Genomic DNA, 6,229 nt, shown 5'->3' with positions numbered 1-6,229 from the left:
ATCAAAGAGAAAAAAAAATAATCTCATGAATGGCAGACAAACTAAAATCATGCATTTCCTTAAGGACCTTGGAAAGTGAGATATCTGATTATTCAAAAAATCTTGACAGCAAACTGTAACCAAATTTACATTCAGATCCCTCTGCAAAACCTTCCTACCCTCAAGCAGATCAACAGCCCTACCTAACTTGGCACAATCTGTGAACTTACTGAGGGTGTAATACTTGATACTTATCCTGATCAATGATGCAGATAATTTAAATCAGGTGTGAGGAAAAACCCAGGGTCCAAGAGCTGGCAAAGAGTTCAGGAATCTTTACGCCTGATCCTTTATACATTTTAGACCTACTGTAACTAGAAGAAAGAGAAGATGAGGTAGTGCTCTTGCTATTTCAGCCTGTCTTAGGTAGGTGACTTGGCTTCACTGTCTCTTCTTGAATGGCAGCCTGGTTTCAGAATGGCCAGCAGAAGAAACAAGATAATTCATCCATCCAGTCTCCGCAGCTATTAAGCAAATGGGGTATTCTGTTCCCTCCAAAAATTTTTCATAACATTCCTCAATAAACCTAACAATCAGAGAAGGTTTCCAGAGCAGTATCCTATCATGCCAAGGATTAACCAATATTTAAGTGCTATATGACTCTCCTGAGGAAGGAGCAGCTTTCCGCTCAGAATACAAAGCATTCTCTGCAGATACTGAAGCTGACCAAACTGTAAATCCACAAAGAGCATTCAAGGAAAACAAAGCATCCCATTGGTATGTAACAATGTATAGTTACATTTATTGATCAGCAGATTAAATCATTCCTTTTCTATTCTTTTTTTTAATGAGACCAACCTGCTAGTTAGCAAAAACCTGTTAATTTTATATCAGATAGTTTGACGAATTTTATTTTATATAGAGTCAGATACACATTAAGAATTTCCCCTGCTATTTATTTTCTTCTAGAAAATATTTTGTTTTTCTAGTAGCTCCTATTTTGTGAATGAATCTATAACTTTCTACAATATTAGTCAAATGATGCTGTCTCTAGAAGTCTTCTAAACATGTATGCCATTACTGATTTCAAGGTTTTAACCTCATCTCTGTAAAAGCATCATTTCTGCAAAAGATGCTAAATGATACAGTTCTACCTATGTTAAAAAAAATTCTTACAGTTGTTTCACTGAGAGTGTCTTCCACCGTCATTCTTTGAAGAAAGGACTTAAAATGTGGCAGGATGCTTTTCACTGTCACTATGCAATCTCACCCTGTTTGGACAAGCTATAAACTTCTGATAAATATCAAGAGTTTGCACGTGCTAAATAAAATCTTGTTAGAGGGTATCAAGCAACATTCCTTATGGAGTCTGCTTTCACATTTTGTCTTCCAGAACTGAACAGAGCTTTTTCTTGCAACAGCTCCTCATAGCTGCCAGAAACAATTATGGAACTGGGCACTGGAACAGAAAAGAGGCAAACAGTCTTCCTCTGTTCTCAATGTTCCTCTTGTTATACACACAGCTCACAGAAAGAATCACTTGGTTTGGAAGACTCAGTGCTCGTAAAAAACTGAGTGAAAAGAGAATCTGTGTGGATGGGAAGGTTTGACAGCAGACAAAGGGCTACCAGAAAAGATTGCTGGCCATGTGTGATACACTAATGGACAAGAGCAGAAGTGGCAAATTGGTGGGAAAAGTGTGCAGAAAATTAGAGCAACTGCTTCCCACAAGAACCTGGAATAGGACACTTAGCTCACAGTTTTCAACACCCCTCTGCTGTAGGTACATGGCAGGGAAATCCACTGCTAAACTGAATATCTTCTCCATGCTGTAGTCAACCCACAAAAGAGATGACAGCTTATGGCTGGTGCCAGATACTCCATCTGGGACATGCAAGAATCTGTGCTACAGGTCTGTGAAATCTCCATTAATACCACTGTAGCAGTCTATTTCGTTCTACCTAATGACAACTGCTTTTCAGGAACATCTTATTTTGTTTATTTATGTTACACATGTCTCTCCCTTGTAAGACAGGATGGTCCGTTAAAACCTGTATGAAGTGTGAAACATGCCACAAAGTCTTATTCAAAATTGAAAACACATCAGTATTATTCACCTGTGCAACCTTTAATTGCTTCCTGCATGCCTAATGACTACATTTAATCTCTTTTACATTAATATAACCATCCTGGATTGTTCAACAATCATAGTGTTTATTAAATGATTAAGGTTTAGGCTTAGGCATTAGCCTTATTTGCTCCAGGGAGCCAGAGGTGCATCTGTAAGGACCAAGAAAACCAAAGATCAGTTCTGTCATCTGAACGTGAATTTAAAAGTCCATCTTCAGCTAAACAAGAGGAGATCCAAGGGGAATAATCAGCACTATAACTGATGAGGGAATACACTGTTCAAGTGAAAGGTAAGAGGTGAGAAAAGAAAGGTCTCAAAAATGGAATGGAAGGCTGCTTTATTGCAACTGTGTTCTGTCTCTGAAGTCTGCCAGAAGACCTGAATTCTTACAACAGCAACAGAAGTCAACAAGAGTTTTTCTTTTTTATTTTTTTTTTTCCCTTCACACTTCAAGCCCTATAAACAGCTCCAAACCATATAAGCAGTCAGACCAAAAGTCTCCTAAATTCTGAGGACTGGACATTCTTGAAAAAGCAGGATTTGCTCTTTCAGTGTTTCAAGTACACACATATTTCTGTGGAGACATAGCAGCTCATTTCACAAAATAAATTATTTCTTGTTTGCAGAGAACTCATTTAATACAGTAATAATCACACAGAAAATCCCACATGGAAATTAGCTACTCAAGGCAGGGTTTGGCTAGAGAGGTCACACACAAAGCAATCAGGGCAAACATTATGCAACCAAGAAGTTATGCTGCGTTGTCAACTCAGTTGAGGTACATTTAACTCGAGCAATACAGTACCATATAGGGATAGATAGGCTTGCTCTGAATGACAGACACTGCTCTCTGTGGGCCAAACCACCCTACTGCTCAGTAGGGCTACGAAGATAAAAGTTTCCTGAGTTAGTTAACTTACTGAACTGCCATCCAGAATTTATTGATACTTCTGTAAATAACAGATGCATGTTAGGAACTAGGCTGTAGGGCTGCAGAAACACAAAGGGAGCCAGACACCCCTAGTTCTCACATCCACTGATGGGAGACAGTTCTGAAGTAGTCAGGATAAGAGTGTCCTCAAATACTATTGATTTTCAGCACACATAGTTTGGAAGCAGACAAACCCTTAGCTCTTTGACCTCCCCCATAATATGCTGCACAAAAACACAAAACTGGGCCATGATTCACATATTTCAATGCAAATAGCTATGGAGATACACCACGGACTACAGTTCTCACTGTCTCTTGTGGAAAGCTTGTGAGATCTTCATAACTCTTCGAACACAAGGAATGATACTTTGAAAGATCAACTAGCAATGAGTCAGCAACCCATGCCACCAGGACAGGAACAAATTTTGTTTATTGCAGAAAATTTTGAATTCACTGAATGATAAATTTGTGAAGGACTGTCTTCATGTCTGAGGATCAGATCCTTAAGGTCCAGTCTGAGTAGAAGTAGCTTACATGGCTCTTGGCTCAACTGAGGGACCACAAACGTTGTGTACTATGGAACCACTCAAGACAATCTGAAGGGAATATTTCCTTCAGTGCAGCTGCAAAATACCATAAATAGGCATTCTCTCTTGCTTCCTTACAAAGAACAAGATTTCAGACTTGGCTCAGTAAAACATCTACATCACTTGAGGGAGATAATCCCCTTCATTTCTTTACTGCAACCATATGTAATAGAAGTAACATAAAACAAACAAACAAACAAAACCCACAACAACATTTAAAAGAGAAGTCTGCACGTTGGTCATTTTTTCTGTCTTCGTGTATATCCGTAATAAAAGCTTTTAACACCACGTTGGTATAATTTTCACACCTATATACTTACGAAGAAAAGTTCATGCATAGCAAGGAATGAGCCAGAAAAGCATGAAAATCAAAGGGCTCTCAGTAAAGTGTCTGTTGCCTTGCACAGATTCGCAGGATGTGAAAATTGTTTGGGTGCATTATGTCGTAACAAGGGATATACATCCACTGTTCTATCAGATACTGCAACTGCTCATACTTACTGCAACTGGCAAGACTGCAGGTTGAGGGCTCGTAACTATTTAAAGCACATCACTGCCTGTTCTTTTTCCTTTCTCATCTTCAAATTGCTATAAAAATGAATCACTCACACGTTAAAATAGCACTACTGTAATGAACCCGCAGTATGTAATCTTTTCCCAGATAAAATGTTCCTTAGTATTTTTTTAATGAAATGTTTTTAATCTACTTTGTTTTTCTCTTCTCTGAGACAATAATCGAAAACAAATAACATATTATACATCTCTTACTCTTCATTCCTTATACGCATGTCCCACAGATGCTGGTAAGAATTCTTTAGCACAACAGGCACACACTGAAATACTTTGTGTTGTCTTTCTTTCTACCCAACTTTGCCTTTACGTTGAGTTTTCGGGTGAATGCTGCATACTTCGCTTATGTTTTAATTAAGGATATGCTTCTTTCACATTTATTTAATGAAATTCATGGTACTCAGGTGTCTGATACCTTTTCCTTGGATAATTTTTCCAGGAAATGAGACTTACAAGCTAGAAAACATTCTGGCCACAAAGGTAATGCCATCAAACTATTCACTGTACTGGTAGACTACAGATGATTCACTGGTGCCTCTCTAGGGTTTTCACCAAGCAACATGCTGTGTCAATGCACACCACTTATTGACAATCTTTGGTGACAAGCATTTTAGAAATGCTGTAGAAGCAACAGCAATGAACATTTGTACTGAAAAAAATGATTTCTTGCTTATACTGCCTCTGAAAAACCTGTGATACTTTTACAGGAGTGTTACTCCAGTTATGTCAGTGCCTTGATATATTCTGCTTATCTGGCAGTGATTTTCCTAAATCAGAGTAGCAACTCTGAGAATACATTTTTGTTCAGAAAATATGAATACAAGTGACAGAACCTGGACAAATACTTTGGACATTTCACCAGTACAATTCAAAAATATTGAGTAACCACTATCCAACGGGTAAGTATGACCTAAATTCTTCTAATTGATCACTTTCTACAGTATAGTCAATGGACCATTTAACCAGTATGCACCATACCCCTTGGAAAGCACTGGCTTCCTAGCACATCACTGTCTTATTGAGACAGTTTCACATCCTGTTTGAAAACACTTTAATGAACAGAGTATGTCTGGTACCCTCAGTAGGCTGGTTCTGCAGCCATTTCCACTGCTCCTGTTTTTCCATGTAGCAGAATAGTCACTGCTTGTTCTCAGTTCTGTGCTACTTTTTCTGTTTTTCAACCTGCTCCAAATGCTTGATGTAAGTCTTTATTGCCTCTGATTCACCATCTTCTCATACTTCATGTATGACTGCATAGTTTCCTGGTCTTATTTCTGTATTTATTTCTTTCACTAATCTCTCCTTATCCTACTTTCTCTATGAACACGGCCAGAGACATGCACACCATGACTATCTTATAGCTTTGTTTTTGCCTCTACTTATGCTTTATATAGTTTTAAGTAAGCTGTCACATAGCCCTACAACATCATCAACCACAATTTAAGTAAACTCCACTCACTAATGATAATTAGCCATAAGCAATTCAGTCTTTTGTTTCTGTTCTTATTTAATGATTTCATTCAATTATCTATTCCTGAAAAAAAAGCCTTCTCTTAAAGTTAGTTCATGTCTTAATTCCTTCAGCTGTTATCTTTCTTTCCTCTCTTCTGTCATTATCAGTCATCTTTCACATGACAGACAATATTAAGGAAGAAAAAGGGAAATAAGCAGGCACGCAGGATAGAAAGCAAACTGAGTAGAGCAGAAAGAAAAAGAAAAAAGACTGAAAGATACAGAGATAAAATCAGAGAGGGGAAACGGAACACCAAAAGAAGCTGGAGGAAAATCAGTATTAAAAGAAACAGCTGAGCATTGAATGGAAAAAGAAGGAAAAGGAAAGAAAGACACAAGGAAAGACATCCTAGCCATAGACAGCAAAAAGGGTAAGACACAAGACAATAAGAAAGAACAGACAAAGAGGAGAGAGAAAACAAGGGAGATTAATGAAGACCAAGAAGAAGCCCTGGCAAGATGATCCGTATCAGAAATACATGGTGGTTTTTTAACCAAAATTGGAGATGCAGAGTATAA

Source organism: Tympanuchus pallidicinctus, unplaced genomic scaffold, assembly GCF_026119805.1.
Source record: "Tympanuchus pallidicinctus isolate F22 unplaced genomic scaffold, pur_lepc_1.0 scaffold26, whole genome shotgun sequence".
Classification (NCBI taxonomy): Eukaryota; Metazoa; Chordata; class Aves; order Galliformes; family Phasianidae; genus Tympanuchus; species Tympanuchus pallidicinctus.
The sequence above is the reverse complement of the archived record's forward strand: the minus strand, read 5'-3'. Positions refer to the sequence as shown.